Source organism: Paroedura picta, chromosome 6 (genome assembly GCF_049243985.1).
Source record: "Paroedura picta isolate Pp20150507F chromosome 6, Ppicta_v3.0, whole genome shotgun sequence".
Taxonomy (NCBI): domain Eukaryota; kingdom Metazoa; phylum Chordata; class Lepidosauria; order Squamata; family Gekkonidae; genus Paroedura; species Paroedura picta.
This window is the reverse complement of record NC_135374.1, coordinates 82,248,421-82,268,439: the sequence shown is the minus strand read 5'-3', so window position 1 is coordinate 82,268,439 and position 20,019 is coordinate 82,248,421.

Here is a 20,019-nt window from a genome sequence, read left to right as displayed (position 1 = left end):
TCATTGCCAAAATCTATTGTTTTGTGTGCGTGTCTTCCTTGCTGGCCCTTTTTGCCCTCCTACTAGGCAATTATGTTTGCATTACTAAAGCAGAGTATAAGTATCAGTACAACAATGTTCTTTCAGGTATGAATGAGACCAGAATATATGAATACAATGTACACTTCTATTCACAGTAATATTTAATTATGTAGGGCATTCCATTGACCCTGTTGTCAATATAAAAGCATAATTAAATTATCAGCTTGGAGCTAAACAAATTCAAGCTACTGTTGTTTGTCAAAGCTTGCCAGTGGACACTATTTTGTAACTAGTTACAACTTAACTTAATTCTTATCTCTTTCCTCTTGATACCCCTGTCATGATTATTTTCAGAAACTGATATGGCCTTCAGCAAACACAGAACTGGAGGTCACAAACTGATCCAGCAGTGCTACTCTTAAGTAAACTATTAATTGTTGTTTGCAGTCCAATTTGTTTTTGTGACACAATCAGGTAAAGAAAGATGATATGGCAGAGAAGCTCAATATTTTGGGGTGTGTGGGGGGTTTTATGCTGAGTTTGGAAAGGGCAGGGCATGTATCCATCCCATAGCCACTATTTTCAGGAAAGGAGGCTGAAGAGCTGAGTTATATTGACATGATGAGTGATGACGTTCTAGACCTAATGGTGAAATTAAAAACCACTATTCTTCCAGATCCTGATGGAATACACTCAAGAGTTCATAGGGAATGCAAATGTGAGACAATTTATAGTTGTGAAATGATTGGTCTACCAATCCATATATGTAAACTATTACTAAATCCAGTTACTACAACAGAAGGATGGAAAGTATCAAGTGTTACACCAGTTTTTTAAAGTGGGAAACCAGGAAATTACAGGCAAGTCAGTTCCAGGCAAAATAGTAGGAACAGAAATCAAAGACAGACTTATTAGGCATATAAAGGAACAAAGCCTAATGAAGGAAAATGGTAAAAACCAAGGGTGATTATGAAGAGCTCCATGAGGATCCTCATAAATCGGGTAAATGAGTGACAATGTGGTAAATGAAGTCCAATGTTGCTAAAGATAAGATGATGCACATTGGGGTGGAAGTCCCAATTTTAAGTATAGGCTGATGGGGTCTGAGAGCGTGGGAAAGATATTGGGGTCATAGTAGTAGGTAGCTCAATGAACATGCCAACCTATTGGGGTGCAGCAGTGAAAAGGGCAAATTCTATGTTAGGGGTTATTATGACCAATATCGAAATGCCTCTGTGTATATCCGTGGTGCATCCATTTGGAATACTGTGTACAGTCCTGGTCACTATATCTCCAAAATGACTTTGCAGAGCTGGAAAAAGTACAGGGAAGGCAACCAAGATTATTAGGGGGTTGGATCATCTTTCCTATGAGGAAAAACTGAAGAATCTGGGACTTTACAATTTGGAAAACAGCCAACTAAGTGGGTACATGAAAAAGGTTTATAAAATTATGCATGTTGGCATAGTTTAAATATACAAGAGAGGAATACCACACCAAGTTGCTTAAAAGAATAAAAAAGTTTTATTTAGAGTCCATCTGTAAAATCTCCAGGTAGTTTTCAACCGAGAACTAGAAATCCTGACAATCAGTGCTGCCCAACTGTTACCTTAGTCATTTGAAACAGGGAAGCACTTTTGAATGTTGTCAAAGAAACCAAAATAAAAGTACTATTGTGTGTGAAACCTATATGAAATCCAATTGATGCCATAATTTGTCACTGAATCCCTATGACTGATGGCAATTAAGGCCAAATATATGAAGGAACACGAGTCAGTGAAACACATGTTCAGGTTAGTTCTTAGTCACACGTTAACATGGGAATTGTCAACAACCTCTTTAACATTCCACTGTTCTCCAGACACTGTGAGAAGGAAAGGGGGCTTCTGGCTTCCCTTGTATGCTGTTTCAGCAACAGAAACAACCATGAGGGGGGAGAGGCTTAGATGGATACATGAAGCCTCAGGAAGGGGCAAACATACTTTCTATAAAGCTATTTCCACTGGCAAAAAACATTATGAGGGGGAAGTCTGAAGCTCTTCCTTCCCTCTTGGGATGTTTAAAGCCCCCAATAGTGATTGGGAGGTTTTTGAAGGTTATTCCTCATACAAATGTATGACTGAGAGTTGTGTAAGACACCCATGACTCAACAAATGTCACATGTAATATGTATTTTGACTCTGAGTTATGCACTTGGAATTGACTGGTGAGGGGAAATTCCCTATGCATTTGATGATTCCCTTTGAATTTCAAGACTACAGGGGAGGGGTGTGATTTAGCCCTGATTAAACTCCTTGCCCTCAACAAATTAGAGATATATGTTATTTTAAACCAAATAAGCTGTACTACATAAAAAAGGGTCATTTGAAACAGTAAACTGAGGACACTGGAAATATATTGTAACACTATGTGGGGAGGCATTGTTGTCTGAGAGCCAGTTTGGTGTAGTGGTTAGGAGTGCGGATCTGGCATTCTGGGTTCGATTCTGCACTCCCCCACATGCAACCAGCTGGGTGAACTTGGGCTCGCCACGGCACTGATAAAACTGTTCTGACCGGGCAGTGATATCAGGGCTCTCTCAGCCTCACCCACCCCACAGGGTGTCTGTTGTGAGGAGAGGAATGGGAAGGCGACTGTAAGCCGCTTTGAGCCTCCTTGGGGTAGGGAAAAGCAGCATATAAGAACCAACTCTTCTTCTTCTACCCCGCAGTTACCCTTTGTATTGTTGCAGAATCTACTATCTTGCTAATCCTATTGTCTTCTTTTTATCTAGTGGTTCTCATTAAACCATAAAAGAATATTGGCAGCCTAGACATATTCACTAGAGCACTAACTGTTCTGCATTGCTATCTGTGTTAGAGAATAATTCAGGATTTATATTTGGAAATCCCAGATTTGTTCATTGAAGCTTGATCACAACCTTGGAGCTTTAGAGATATACTCATTTAAAGGCCAACAGTCATAAAGTGACATACATTCTTGAACTGGTTACTGCACCATGAAGTTTTGCTGTGCATATGCCACTAAATTGTATTAGTTTCATAGTGAATCTATTTTCACTTAAATATATTACCGGACCTGGATCATTTTTTTGGCTTTTTCCCCCAGCAGCTAGCACTCATATAGATCAGAATATATTTCAAATGACTGGTGGTGTTTTGTATATTTTCTGAACAGTAGAAGGCAGATTCATGCTTACACTCAGACTTATATGACATTCAATGCCAATAATCATAGAATCACAGAATAATAGAGTTGGAAGGGTCTCATGAGTCATCTAGTCCAACTCCCTGCACTATGTTTGTGAATGACACTAAGGTCTTCAGGACAGTGAGAACCGGGGGGGGGGGGGGCTGTGAGGTGTTCCAGAAGGATCTGTCAAGGCTGATAAGTGTGTGTCAACATAGAAAAGTACAAAGGAGCTTGGAGACAAAAATCCTAAATATGCATTGATGGAGTCCAAATTGGGAGTCACCTACAAGAGAGAGATCTTGGTGTTGTGCTGGATAACTCACTGAAGATTGTGACTCGGTGTGTGCCTTGAATAAAAAATGGCAAATGCTACCTTGTAGGTTGTTAGGAAGGAGTCTGAAAACAAATCAGCCAGTATCATAATGTCCCTGTATAAATCTGTGGCACAGGCTCATTTGGAATACTGTGTAGTTCTGGTCACCACACCTCAGAAAAGAGATTATAGCCTTGGAAAAGGTGCAGAAAAGGGCAACTAAAGTGATTAAGGGGATGGAACACCTTCCCTGTGAAGAAAGGTTAAAGAGGTTAGGGCTTTTTTTAGCTTAAAGATATGGCGATTGAAAGGTGACATGGCAGAGGTTTGCAAAATTATGCATGGATAGAGAAAACAGAGAAAGAAGTACTTTTCTCTCTTTCTCAGAATACAAGAATTCATGGGCACTCTTGTTTATCAGCTGCCCTGCACTTCCAGCTTTCAGAACCCAATAAACTGGCAAGACTGCAGTCATAAAAGGACATGTAATCTTGAGTGTGGACATGAATGAATCTAAAAATGTTCTGTCTCATCAAACAAAGCAGCTCAGCATTTATTTTCAGAGAGATTTTCAAAAAGGAGGAAGAACAGTTAATCATCTCTTTGCTTCTGAATGGTGGCAAAAAAAAATGGGTGTCTAATCCCCATTTGTGTTCTTCAGTCTCCCCACTGAGGATAATGACAGTTTTCACCCCTTTCATCTTGCAGCTTACATTGGTATTCGGAAGAGAGCTTTCATTTTGAAAGGCAACCAAAAGGACTCATCTCTTTCCTGAATATTATTGTGAAAAATAGGCAAACTTCTATTCCCCCACAGAGATTTAAATGCTTTTATTTACAATATGCATATGTATAATTAATCCAAGCTACTATTAATTTATGCAAATATGGATTAACTTCTCATCCATCTGATGCTCATCCACATGTGGATTTCTATCAATCTCTATATTTATCTAAGAGCGCTGAGATAGCAGCTATTACATTTATCTTGATTAGTGTTGTAAATCACTAAACAAATGTAACACAGAGAATCTGAGCACTATATATCTTTAACCACTCCTGCAGAGCGGAATAAGTAAAAGAGTAAGCCCTAAGGGGGAGGAGAAAGGGCAGGCTCCTTCTGGGATAAAAACTCGGAGGGCCCAATCAGGAGCTGCAAAGCTGCTCCTGATTGGGCCCTCTGAGTGTCACTTCAGGGCCAAGTGGCCAAGGGGGAGCTGTGAAAATCCTGGCTCCCCATTGGCTGCTTGGCCCAGCCTTGCCTTGCCTTGCCCGGCCAGGGACTCACCGCACACAAGGTGAAGCAGCCTTCCCTGACGGTGGCTTCCCCTCGCCCAGACACACATACACAACCCCCCTGGCCGCCCCCGCTGCACGATCGCACCGCGGCTGCTTCCCCGCCCCCACAGACACACACACACACACAAACACACAAACCCCCCTGGCTGCCCCCCCATCATGCTGCTGCCACTTCCCCGCCCTCACAGACACGCACATGCACACACATACACACTCAGCCACCCACCCACTGCACTCTCCCACCCCTTCCCCCACCCCACACATCCACGCACACACTCCTCTCTACCCCCTCTTTCCTCGCCACTTCCCCCTCCCGATTCACCCCCCGTGATTCTCCCCACCCTTCACACCCCCCCTGTCCCCTCTCCTTTCACCTACCTCTCTGCCTGCCTTCCTTTCTTCCTTCTTACTTCCTGACTTCCTCTATTTCTCCATCTCTTTCCTGTCTCTCTGTCTCTCCCTCTCACTTGCTTCCTGTCTTTCTCCTTTACTTCCTTTCTTTCTCCCTTCTACCCATCCCTTCAACCACCCCTTGCCCTTCTTTCTCCCTCCCATACCTCCTTTCCTCTTCTTCCTTCTTTGCCTATAGTCTGCCTCCCCATTCTCTAGTGCCCGCTGTCTTTCTTCTACAGCGGGCTTAATTTCTAGGGCCTTTCCGAACGAGTTCAAAGTAGCAGGAGTATGGCAAATTGTAATCGCTACTAATTTGCAGTTATGCACGACGTCGCACACAATCTGCCACACTCCTGCAAACGATCAGCTAAAAGCGTATCTTTTTAGCGCTTAAAGGGAAATCCCAAAAGGTGGATTCACCCTCTGAAAAGCGCTACACTCTTGCAAGCAATCTGCAACAGTTCCGAAAAAGACATGTGCGTTCCCATTGTTGCGGTTTCAGCAAAGTCCCTCTCCCTGGCTCTCTCCTCTGAACTTCCGGTGAAGCGATCACCATTTTTTTTTCTCAGAGTGAGAGGAGAGCAATGAACCGGCGAGCCTTCATTCACCCAGTGAGGCTTCTCCAGCTGCAGTCCCTACACAGAGCTGCTTTAAAGCTCGCCTCAAGTCACCAAGCACAACACAAGCCCCATTTGCTAGTTCTCTTTATTTTCGGCAAAAAATCGTGCCTGTGCATGGGGAGGGGATTTTTTTTTTCCCTCGGGGGAGCGTGGCAACAATGAATCGGCAGCTCACAGGCCAGCTGCCAGCTAGATGGGTCTCTGCGTTGCAACAAATCAACGCAGATTCGTTGCAACGTATGTGTATGTGTGTGTGTTTTTTTTAACTTGTTCTTAAAGGCGAAGGGGCTTTTTCGGAGCATGGTAATAACCGCCCATTGGCTGCCATGGAAACCTGTGGGAAACGATTGAAACGCAACTGGATTCCACTACAAAGGTAGGTATGCATAACGATGAATTCCACTATTTAAAATTGCGTTTTTTCTTTCCGAAACCAATTTGCAACATTGATCCTGGTGCGGAATGGGCCCTAGTATATATATACAAGGCGGACAAACCGGTCAGTCCTAGAGGAGATCAGCCCTGACTGCTCCTTAGAAGGCCAGATCCTGAAGATGAAACTCAAATACTTTGGCCACCTCATGAGAAGGAAGGACTCCCTGGAGAAGAGCCTAATGCTGGGAGCGATTGAGGGCAAAAGAAGAAGGGGACAACAGAGAATGAGGTGGCTGGATAGAGTCACTGAAGCAGTTGGTGCAAACTTAAATGGACTCCGGGGAATGGTAGAGGACAGGAAGGCCTGGAGGATCATTGTCCATGGGGTTGCGATGGGTTGGACACAAGTTAGCACCTAACAACAACAATCAGAGTGTAACCCGGACTTCTTTGATGCTGCAGAAGAGGATGAAGTTGATCAGTTCTATGAAGCCCCACAACACCTTCTAGAAGCAACACCAAAAAATGATGTGCTTATCATCATGGGGGATTGGAATGCTAAAGTAGGAAGCCAAAAGATAACCGGGATAACAGGCCTTGGAGTACAAAATGAAGCAGGGCACAGGCTGGTAGAATTTTGTCAAGAGAATACAATGGTCATAGCAAACACTCTTTTCCAACAACCCAAGAGACGACTCTACAAATGGACATCACCTTAAATGGACTCTGTTGAATGGTAGAGGACAGGAAGGCCTGGAGGATCATTGTCCATGGGGTCGCGATGGGTCGGACATGTCTTTGCACCTAACAACAATAACGACGCATACACATACACATACACATACACATACACTTACACTTACACTTACACTTACACTTACACTTACACTTACACTTACACTTACACTTACACATACACATACACATACACATACATACACATACACATACACATACACATACACATACACATTCATTCTGGTATGTGCAGTTCTGTGTATTAACTATATTTTTTTAAGATTGAAGATATAGTCCAGGATGTGCCCACTGCTTCTTTGTGGCCATGTTAAGTGTTGCTTCAGATACTTGAACCATGAGGAAACATAATGATATACCTATTTTTAAAATAAATAAATATGTACTAACCCTCTTGATTTTGACTGTAAGGCTAGAAGAATTACATATTTAGGTTGGATACCTAGAACTAAGAAAAAGAAGAAGAGTTGGTTCTTATATGCCGCTTTTCCCTACCCGAAGGAGGCTCAAAGCGGCTTACAGTCGCCTTCCCATTCCTTCCCATTCCTCTTCCCACAACAGACACTCTGTGAGGCTGAGAGTGCGCTGATATCACTGCCTGATCAGAACAGTTTTATCAGAGCCCAAGGTCACCCAGCTGGTTGCATATTGGGGAGCGCAGAATTGAACCTGGCATGCCAGATTAGACGTCCACAACCCTAACCACTACACCAAACTGGCTCTCTAGGAGATTGCCTCCATTGGAAACGCACTGGAAGCCTGAGTTGCTCTTGTATTTACAACCAACCAAAGGATATAGGGGGAGTCAATCTATTACTAAGGCAATCATCATAGACCTTCGCATTGATTTAGGAAAGAGACTCAGAAAAGAGGCAATTTCTGCACATCAGTAAAAATAGCATTACGCCAGCTGAATGGCATAGCACTAAATCATATTGTACCTCCCAGCCCCTCCTCACCCTTTTGCTGTCTTGCCTTTGTCTGCCTTCTTTTCCTGTGTCTTGCCCTTCACATCTGCTCCTGGAAATGGCGGAAGAGAGCAATGCACCTTATACATGACTTGCTTCAGCCTTTCTCCATGTTTTAAAGGTCCCGCAATGCCCACTAATTTTTTTTTAAATCATACTTCTCCATTGAAACACCTATGCATAGAATCATAGATTCATAGTGCTTTTTGAACACCACCCCTTATGGCAGTGGTCCCCAATGTTTCTGAGGTCAGGGACCTCCTCGGGGGTGAGGGGAAAGCCAACGGCCCGGGTGCCGCGCACACGCGCAGGGGGGCAAACGCACATGCCACCAGGGGCGCATACACGCAAGCGCAGCAACTGCACGCATGTGTGTTTGCATCACCGGCGTGCTGGCGGTCACGCCTGCCTCTTCTCTTCTTTCTTGCTGTGGGAGGGGGAGGCAGGTGCGGCTGCCGGCGGCCCGGTACCGTGGCCTTCGCAGCCCAGTACCATGGCCTTCGTGGCCCAGTACTGTGGCCTTTGTGGCCCATTACCGGGCTGCGGACTGGGGGTTGATGACCCCCGCCTTATGGGATCACGAGTTTTTTGATACTTAAAAAAATTAATCTTTTATCTGATGGAGAGAGAAGAGAATACTTTAGACAGTCATGCTTTATATTACAACTTGGGAAAAAAATCTTTTATTTCTGGCATCACCTGAACACTTGTCCACTTATTCGTTGCTCCAGTAAGTTAGCCATTAAGAAAAACACACACACTTTTCTGTCCCTGGAAACAAGGGAGAGGGAGGCAGGAAAGGCAGGCGCCTTTAGCATGTTTGAGCCTCCATTCCTTCCCTCTGCTTGCCTGCTGGTTGCTCTCCTTTAGCTAGCGCTAAATAGGTTGGTGAATCCACTTTATGCAATTCCCCAACTCGCACTTTAAAATGGAGGATGTAGCAAGCCGGTTACTGTCCAGATGCTGGATGTTGGCGTGTTGGCTGGATGTTATATTCTGGAAGGGCCAGAATATAACAATTACATTAGGGAAGCATTTCACTACATTTAACAGGTACAGACATTCCCAAAGAGATAATTTGGAGCTGTGCCTCAAAGAAGGTAACAACGTCTTGTTGGGAATGTTTAGATTTTCTAGAGTTCCAGAGTGGTGGAGCCACCTAAGGCAGGGGTAGTCAACCTGTGGTCCTCCAGATGTTCATGGACTACAATTCCCATGAGCCCCTACCAGCGTTTGCTGGCAGGACCACAGGTTGACTATCCCTGACCTAAGGGACTTCCCCTGGAATAGGCCAGGACCTTTGTAAGCCAAAGGGAAACTGGTTGAGAAGGCTATGTTCTTCAGGTGGAAGTAAGCATAATCAGGAGGTAGGAGGAGGACAAGGGTAAATGAAACCCCCTCCTCTCTCTGCCTGAATGTTCAGAAATGCATGCTTGGATACATGCTATTGCAGTAATAGGAAAGCATAGAAAGCACAAGAGGAATGTATGCACTTAATTTAGGTTATAATTAAAATTACCTATTTATATCCCTGGCCAAAAAAAAAGGTGGGGGTCATTCTTTGCTTTAAAAGGGATACCAAGGGCAGAAACCAGAAGATGCTGGGAGTTCTGTGTACGAGCTGCTTTCTACAAAGTAAGTGTTTGGGACTTTGAACCCATGGACCTTTGGGCTATGGTACTGGGCGGCGCTGGTGCTTAATCCCTCTCCCTATCATATTTCCCAAGCCTGAATTGCTCTTAACCCTGTTGGTCTTGATACAGGTCCCCTTGTATATTTGTCCCACAGGGCAAGTAGTAGTTCCATAGAGTCATGTTAGGCTGGGGAAAAGGCATGGAAAGGTAAAGACCTGAATCCCTTTTGCACATGCCATGACGGAAGACAACTTGTAAATATTCCCTGTATCTTTAGTCATTTGGCCCTGAGAAACCAATTTCTAGTCCAACACCAATACCTAAAGTGAAGCTGGCCAGATGATACCCCTTTCTTTGAAGTTCTATTGTAAATAACAGGTATGTGCTCAAACCCCAACTACCAAAGTCAATTATGTGTTCTCAGGTAAGGTCATTGTTAGCCTCCCTTGCATAAAACACTGACCTGTTTATAAACAGGGAAACAATACTAGGTAAAATTGTTTTTTGTATGCCTTTACCATAATCCAATTAAGAACTGTGATCTAAATATGTTATCTATGCCACGTGTATGGGTATAGGCAAGTTACAATAAAAGTAAAGAGGTCCTTTTTGGCATGAAAGAGGAAGACCCTCAATTAAGAGACACTGGTGGTTCAGAAGCATCAATCAATAATATGTCTGAATCCTTTCTTTTCTCACATGAACACACATTCAGCCAGAACAACTGACATTTTAGTTCATTGTGCAGAGCAAAACACTGTAATGTTTACCCATTTCTGGAAAGCTGTACAGACTATATGCCAAAGCACAGTCAATTGGCCTTAGTTTCGCAAGACTGTACTGCATCACTGCACTTTAGCTCTGTTTCACCCATTATGGTGCAGAGATTGCTCACTGTGTTCCCAGGGATCTTTTGTATGAAAGAGCTATCGTCTTTGCTGCCAAAATGGCTCTGCTCTGTGAGATTAACTTTAATTAAAGTGAACCACAAGGCCCTGCACAATGCGACGACAATATAGCTGAACCAGCACTGAATAGCGGTGAACAAGGATAAAGCTAGTGGATATAACATATAAAAGGACAGTTGCTTGAGTGTTCTACCCGATTAGAGCACTCAGAGTGCACTCTTGCAATGAGTCACTGCTTGAAAATTGTGAATCAAGTGCTTATGGCCCATGGATCCTGTTTACAAATGCATGTCTACACAGGAAACAAAATGAGACCATTTCCTGTCAAGGCTAAGAGCAGAAGTAGCTAGAAAGAACAAACATTTCCTACACGTGTTCTGTTTTACTCTTTGATGACAGCAGTGCAGTTCTTACTTAAATTGTAGGACAGGAAGTGACTTAAAGATCATGCTTTGGTATTCTACTCATCAGTTGGTAGTCCACTGCTAGACCTAAGTCAATGGAAACTAAAAGAAAATTGTCCATGTCTCAATAAGAAAATGTCCTTGTGGAAACCTCAGGGACACTGTTTTCCCCCCAGAGTATTAGTGTAATCCAGACCAACTCTGTAGCCTTTTACACAATTGCCAACAAATGTCCATTGGGGCTGGTAAATTTTTCACCACTCACTGACATTCCAACACTGATCGGATGGGTGAATATTTGTTTTAAAAATATTGCCATCAGTGACAACATAAGAACATAGACCTAATCAGAATTAATCAGAAGTAAACATTCTAAGAAGTTGCTTAGTTCTTCCCATGAGAAAATTTAATGGTATAATTTTACAGTCAGCACCAAGGTGAACATCATGGATGCTGGGGAACAGAACCTGGTATAGCCAGCATGGTGTAGTGGTTAGGAGCAGCGGCTTCTAATATCAAAAGCCAGGTTTGATTCCCTGCCCCCCACATGTAGCCAGCTAGGTGACCTTAGACTTGCCACAGCACTGATAAAGCTATTTTGACCGAGCAGTAATATCAGGGCTCTCTCAGCCTACCTCACAGGGTGTCTGTTGTGGAGAGAGGAAAGGGAAAGTTATTGTAAGCTGCTTTGCGACTTTTTTGGGTAGAGAAAAGTGGCATATAAGGACGAACTCTTCTTTTCTAAAATTACAGGGAGGAGGATGCTTAGCACATGGGATAATATTTGATCTAGAGCTGGGTCTCCTTCAGTGTCAACTCTTAGAGAGATCTGGTGAAATTAAGGCTTTTCTATTATTGTTTAATCTGCTAAAATGGCAAGAAGTTAAGAACCTACCTCACAGGCTTGTTGTGAAGACAAAATGGAGGAGAGAAGACTGATATATAACTTGAGCCAATTATGCATGAAGCAGCCTTACCAGGCTGCAACCCATTTCTCAGGGTGGGGCAATATGCTCTACCTCTTCCCATGTACATGCGGGAAATATAATTCCCTGGCACACACAGTCTGCTCTAGAGTTCTGCTTGTGCACGAATAGCTCCGGGGCTGTAAGGGCCCACTGTGCCTTACAGTGGCAACAGCACCAGGGAGGAGGGGCATGGGAGGTCCCACTGCAGAATGGCAGGACAGTGGCATGCCACTATCCTGCCATCATGGGGTGTGTGGAAATGTCCTGCTTGGTTCTGCAGCACTGTGAAACACAATGGGTTATGTGGGGAAGGAGCTGGGCCTCAAAGGCCCAGCTCTTCTGTTATTCACGGGCCTCTGATGGCCGCTGCGGCAGGAAAGGGAATGCAGAAGAGTCTGCATTCTCTTGCTGTGGGCCATCAGAGGCCTTTAAATAGGCCAGGGCTGGGAGCCAGGATGGCACTGGCATCATGAATATATGGGGATTACCCCTGCTGTCATGCAGGTGCCATCTTGCCTTTTCCTGCCCATGGATAATCGGTCTTGGATTCCCATTCTGAAAGAACATAGGGTATAAATGAATGAAATACAGACTTTATCCCACTTAGTAGGGATGAACCTGTATAAAATATTGTGTTTTACATTCTACAAATGTAGAATGTGGGACAGACCATCGCCAAGTGCCATATAAGCCTTCTTTAGATAACCCAGAATTTATAAGGACAACAAATCTCCAGACCGAACCCTGAAGTTATACCTCGTTTGTATTATGTATTTACACAGAAGTTTATGTAACATGTTGAATTTCACCCCCTTCTTCAAATAAAAATTAATAATAATAAAAAAACAATATGAGCACTATTGTAGACAAAGTATAAAGTTCTGAATAGAGATCCTTCACTAATTGGTTGCTGTTTTCCTATGTTCACTTCTGGTAGGTAATAAAATATATAAGCTGCTTGCAAGTTACATTCTCTGCATATATAGTACCCATTTCACTTCCTCTTGATAATAAAATGCAAAGAGGTTTTAGTAATTTTTATGATAGTAACTTCTTTTGGCCATGGACCCCATAGACTGTAGCAATGAGTTTTTGAAAGGGAAAGAAGGAGGGGAATTAGGCACTCAGGGAATTAGCAGAATACTTCCTCTCCACATCCTTGTTCAGTTGATTTCACCGCTGTGCACTAGAAGATTATCGTATTAGAAATTTTCATGCAAATTCCATCATTCCCCTTGAAATCAATAGAACTTATATCTGCCTTGGAGAGCTAATGTTGAGGAAGAATACTATGAACTGACGCAACGACATGTAAATGTCCTCCCAGAGTTATTTATAGCAAGTGCAATTGCATTTCATATGCTTGGTGTGTCATATAAATATCATAGCTTGGAGTAAACATTGCTTTACATTGTGAATATGAGGAAATGATGCATTTCCCCCCTTAGACACAGATTGTTTTCTTATATAAAGGTACTTATTACTACTAAACAGGTTCCTGTTAAACATTCCTCTGAGCCCCTAAGACACCAGCATGTTTTTTAATGTCAGATTTATTTCACTTGGTAGTTCTATATAAGAAAAGAAAAAGATAGCACAAAAATGTTAGCCTTGAATCCTACTTTGATTATATCAGCCTCATTTACCTCCATCATAAACAGTTTTTGTTTGTTTGTTTGATTCTGAAGATAAATCTCGGTCCTAATAATGTACCTCTGTGAATCCTGTTTTGGGTACTTACTATAATCTGTTTCAAAACATAATAATACATTACCTGCAATTTGGCTTCACATCTATAGATATAACATTAAGTGCTCAAAGTGCTTCATTCACACCATCTCACTAATCCTTGCAAGAGACTTGGAGGGCATTTTTGTCTACACACATTAGATGGGAGATGTGGAAACAGCAACTTGTCTAGCGCTGTCACGCTTCCCATTCCCAGAAACCTCTTTTAATTCCTCTTTTAATTCCCAGTCAGTATCAACAGAGCCTGTGAGATTTAGACAGATGATACTACAGTAAAATAACAGGATGGGAGGAATGAAAGTCAAAATATCCCTAACATATATGGGCAGTAGACCAAGAGAGCCAGCACCTTGAAACATAAGCCAAATAGCACAAACTGTACTAGAAGAGTTGGTTCTCATATGCTGCTTATCTCTACCAGAAGGAGACTCAAAGCAGCTTACAATCTCCTCTTTCCTCTCTCCACAACAGATACCCTGTGAGGTAGGTAAGACTGAGAGAGCCCTGGTAGTACTGGTCAGTCAGAATAGCTTTATCAGTGCTGTAGCGAGCCCAAGGTCACCCAGCTGGATTCATGTGGGGCAGCACAGAATCAAACCTGGCTCACCAGATTAGAACTCCGCACTTCTAACCACTACACCAAGCTGGTTAACCACTACAACATGACACAAGCCAAGATCAGAACCATGCAGAAATGCTCTCAATTGCTGAGCATCCTTGTCATCCTGCTACTCTGTATGTGAATACAGAAATAGGCAGGGAGAATATTGATCTTGCTCTCCATGCTTATGCATTAGCAGTAAGCCCTTCTAAAATTCAAGAAAAGAACATGGAAACTCTATAAGGGTTCCTCAAGTGATATGCATGGAAATACTGGGCCCTTGTTGTTGTTAGTTGCAAAGTTGTGTCCGACCCATCACGACCCCATGGACAATGATCCTCCAGGCCTTCCTGTCCTCTACCATTCCCTGGAATCCAGAAGTTACTTAAAAGTGGGGATGTACTATTGACCACCTGATCAAAACCTTGAGGCTGATCTTGCATGGAACTAAGGGAACTAAAGCAGATAACATTGTTATACTGGAAGACTTCAACTTGACTGGGTAAACTTCTGCTCAAGTCATGCTGTAGAAGTAAGATTCCTTGGATGACTATGCACTGAAATAAAAAAAAGAAAAATAGAAAAATAGAAAAAAGAACAGTGAAAAAGTTTGCCTTTCACTGATGATTGTTGACTGAGAAATGTATACCCCATTTCCCACCCCAATGTGGCTTACATTATCTATTGCCTCTCCTCCATTGTCTTTGAAACAACCACCTTGAGAGGCAAGGTTAGGCTGAGAACTGGCCCAAGGTCACCCAGCATCCTGCCATGGCCGTGTGGGAATTCAGAGCTATTTCTCAGTTTGACACTAACCACAATTCTATGTTTACAGCTTTGTGCATGTCATGTGCAGATCTTGAAAGATGAACATTGATCTTTATCCAAAGTGCTTTTTCCTATTGTAGTGATGTGATAAACCACACCAGGAACATCTCTTTTCTCCTTTGCATTGATGTATGTATGTATGTATGTATGTATGTATGTATGTATGTATGTATGTATGTATGTATGTATGTATGTATGTATGTATGTATGTATGTATGTATGTATGTATTGCAAGCCCTTGGCAACTGCACTTGGCAGTCTCAGATCCCACCTTGGAAGGAAAAATATGTAAACATATCTATAGTCTAACCTTGAATTTTATCACAGCTAATGAGAAACAAACCAAATGTTAAAACATGAGCGTAAAAGAAAGAGCAGATTATTGCATCTTATACAATAATCAGTGCAAAGTAAGGCAACCAAGATGGTTAGAGGTTAGAGCACCTTCCTTATGAGAAATTAAATGACTAAAGGGGACATGATAGAGGTTTACAAAATTATGCATGAGAGGGAGATAAACCTTTCTTCCTCTCCTAAAACACTATAACATCTGGCCTTGATAAACCTGAAGTTAGAAAGCCAAACTCTACATGCCATATGACAGTAGCAACACTTGAACTGAGTATCACCAGTCTATCAAAATTAGAGTTGAACCAATCTCTTTGCTACTAAATTATACTAGTTGTAAACCAGTGGTAATTTCGAATTTTCCCATGGCCTGCTAAGCAATCACTTCTACTCATGCTTTCCATAACTGGAAAGCATTTGCTTTCCATAACTGACTATGGGTTCCCATCCATTTACTTTAAAACAACACTATAGATTTCTTTCTCTTTTTTTCAATTTCATCTTATCCAGTCCTGAAGAACTTCTGAGATTTTATTTGAATCTGACATATTTTCCCTTCCCACCCAATACCACCACATAAGATATACAGTTCATATTGATAGGAAAAGGAATAAGATTCCTGGCCTTGCCTATTTAACTTGTATGCGGAGCACATCACGAGAAAGGTGGGGTTAGATGAGTCACAAATTGGGATCAAGATTGAAGGGAGAAATAACAACCTCAGATATGCAAATGATACCACTCTAATGGCAGAAAGTGAAGAGGAACTAAAGAGCCTGTTGATGCGGGCGAAAGAGGAGAGTGCAAAAGTTAGCTTGAAACTCAAGTTTAATAAAACGAAGATCATGGCATCCGGCCCTCTCAATTCTTGGCAAATAGATGGGGAAGAAATGGAGATAGTGACAGATTTTATTTTCCTGGGCTCCAAGATCACTGAGATGGGGACTACAGCAAAGAAATTAAAAGAAGCTTGCTCCTGGGGAGGAAAGCTATGGCGAATCTAGACAGCATCCTAAAAAGCAGATACATCACAAAGAAGTGTGTATAATCAAGGCTATGGTCTTCCCAGTTGCAATGTATGGCTGTGAAAGTTGGACCATAAGGAAGGCTGAGCGTCAAAGAATTGAGGCTTTTGAACTCTGGTGCTGGAGAAGACTCTTGCGAGTCCCTTGGACTGCAAGGCGAACAAACCGCTGAGTCCTAGAGGAGATCAGCCCTGACTGATCCTTAGAAGGCCAGATCCTGAAGATGAAACTGAAATACTTTGGCTACCTCATGAGAAGGAAGAACTTCCTGGAGAAGAGCCTAATGCTGGGAGTGATTGAGGGCAAAAGAAGAAGGGGACAACAGAGAATGAGGTGGCTGGATGGAGTCACTGAAGCAATAGGTGCAAACTTAAATGGACTCCAGGGAATGGTAGAGGACAGGAAGGCCTGGAGGATTATTGCCCATGGGGTCGTGATGGGTCAGACACGACAACAACAAACCTGGTATTATTTTTCAGTGATTGTGAGGTTAAAACAGATAACCAATGAGAACAACAATAGAGCGGGAGGGGGTAATACATTTAAAAAATCACCCCCCCCCCAAAAAAAAAGTGTGCTAAAATCCATTTAGATTTTGTTTTTAAAATCTATCTTTTGTCAAACCTGTAGATTCAGCTAATCCTGGATTGTGTCCACAAAGGATGGCACACATGAAGCGGAGCTGCAGTCCTTTTCGAAATTCAACAGCATTGGCATTTTTGATTCTCCATTCTCTTTATTTCAGTTATTATGGTGAGATCCCAGTTTGCTATCCATGTTACAATACACTCAACGATGGTATCAAAAAGCAGCCAGAGTAACAGGACATATCTACAATTCAGAAGTCTTATGTGTGGGATTTTCAGGATTCTTTTCCCCATCTCATTTAGAGTCTCACACAATACACCAGCCTTTTGTTTACCAGACAAAAACATGGTTGCAGTGATTTCCCCCCTCAATTTCATATGCAAAGGTTTATGGCAGGCCATGATGTTTTTGATAGAATGGGTTGATAACAGCAATCATGAAACATTACAGACTGGCATAGAATTATGTGTATGAATAGATGTGCTCTATACTTGAGAAGACGGAATCTACTTTGCCAAACAAATTTCAGAAAGGTAGAATTGTTACAAGGCTCTGAAAGAATTTCAATGGGTTGCTAGCCATACAGAACAGCAGCTGTACTGTACACACAATTTAAGTAGAATTGATGATAAATATGAATATTGAGGAAAGCAAATCATTTGTCTAGATGGAAAGCTGAGTTAGTTGCCCAGTTGCATTTTAAGTGAATGTAAATGTCTGCTTGTTTAATTATTTTTTGTAAATGTCTATTTCACTTTTCCAAAATGTTCATGGCAGTTCACAATCTCATAAACACGAAAACAAAATACCATGAAAACAAATATTGCTATGAAAATACTGGGGAAACTAACAGCATACTGATGGCAGCCCAACTCAAAGCTCCATACCAGTTGGGCCAGAGGGCATATGAAGATGTTAAACAATGTGGGGGAGAGCTGTGCCCTGAGGGACTCCACAAGGGAGTGCTCTAAACAAGGGAATGACAATATTGATCATTTCATTTTAATCCCTTTGTTTTTCCTGCATGCTGCATCATGCTGAAATGACATTTTAATTGAGCTTTCTACTGTAAATCCAAGATCTCTTTCAATTAAATCTCAGCCACCATCAGCATATATCACTCACCAATAGTAAACTTCATTTGTCACCCAGTTGTTCACTCACCCAATTGAGATAGATCCTTCTGCAGTTCTTTAATCTTGTATATTATTAATGTGGATGGAATACATTGCAGGAAAAGTAGCAGCATCAGTTTTATGTGTAGAGGACTATTCTGTGCAGTAATCAAGATGATGAAGATAAGATTTCAAATCAAATATCTCTGAGTTTTCTTTCACCAGTTTTGCCTTTAGTGTGACATTTTTTAGTGTTGTAGGGAGGTAATTCTTCCTGTATGTCTTTTAATGTGTCTTCATTGGGGGCACAACAATAAAAAAAAACTTTCCATATATAATAAAGTATCCTCTATATGCAAAAGAAATGAGGTAACTTACAATCTCAGAATGTTTTAGCTCTAGGGCTAGGCACATGACTAAAACCCACCATGATAAGATTTCAAAATTAGTTTTGATCAATTCCACAATCAAGTGAAGGTATATTGGATTAAAACAGCAATTACCTGGTGATCACCTGGAGAAAATGGCCATTTCGGAAGGTAGATTCTATACCCCATTGAATTTCCTCCCTCCACTTTCCAAATCTGCCCTCCTCAGACTTCTCCCTAAAAATCTCCAGATATTTCCCCATCCAGAGCTGGCAGCCTTAGGTACAAGCTGGGAGTGAGGGTGGGCATGACTTGTCTAGAACAGCCGCAGGATCCATTCAAGAACATATGGGAAAGAAGCACAACTGCACTTCAAGTTAACATTTTGGATTTTCTCTTTCACTTGTGTTACTGGGATGATGTTTGCTGGGATTTATTTGAATGCCCTTATGAAAGGCACTGAAGATCTGCAAATGTTGCCATGCTACCAACCATTAGGATCTGGTTTACATGCTAGTTGTAAAGCTTATGATAAAGAGTGGCTATGAGTCAACAGCAGGCCACAGTTGACACAGTGTGTGTGTGTGTGGGGGGGGCCTAGGAGAGACATGGCGACATGGGCCTATATGAGTGCAGGTGTGCCAGGAGGGGAGCATGGGCAGCAGCGTAAGTGGTGGGCTCCAGGGTGCCTATTTAAGGTGCCACATGCTGGAACCTGGTCTCTTTGCCGCTGCAAGCCACCAAAACAGCATCCCACCCACCCATCTACCCTGTTTTGGTACAGTGCAAATTATTTCTCACAGCTGCAGAATAAAGGGGCACCAGGTTGTGTTTTGGTCAGGGACCAGTTTGCATACTGGGACCCTGGTGATGGGGGTCTAAGTAAGAGACCAACTAACACCAAGCGTGGTCTTACCCAGCTGGGAAGGCCAGGGTCTTGGAGCCAGGAGGAAGGGATGGTTGGATAAGGTGGATGCCCAGCAACCATTTAACCAGCCTCCTCCCTGTGGAGGGATCAAGGGGCAAAGAACCCACCCTGCCGGCTGGGAAGGAGGGGGACCCAGGGCACCCCTTGTACCCAGATGGCTGCAAGTGGATGACTCTTACCTTGTGCCAATCCAAGCCTAAGTTTGTGTTGGTTAATAAAAGCTGTGACCTTGACTCATGTTGTGATTGGCCCCTATACCACCCTGCCAGTCAAATGTCTGTTACCTTGAAAACCATTCCACCTTGAGCATTTCCCTTTTTGAAACAATTACACATTTGTTTGCCAAGCCACAAGGGCACTGTCATTTATTGATTTGAACCCCACCAATTTGAACAACTCTCCACTTGGAAAAGGTAATTTAGGAGAAGCATCTATGTTGCCAGGGTTCTACTGAGTTACACAAGGAAAAGTGTATTCAATCTAGGCTTCCATATCTTTTATTCCATGTTTATTTACACATTTCTGATCAATATGTGTAGGCATGTAGGCATCTTGTTGGCTTACATGGCTTAACTGTTTTTCTAGGACAAGCACATAGGAAGCTTGATTAAATGACAG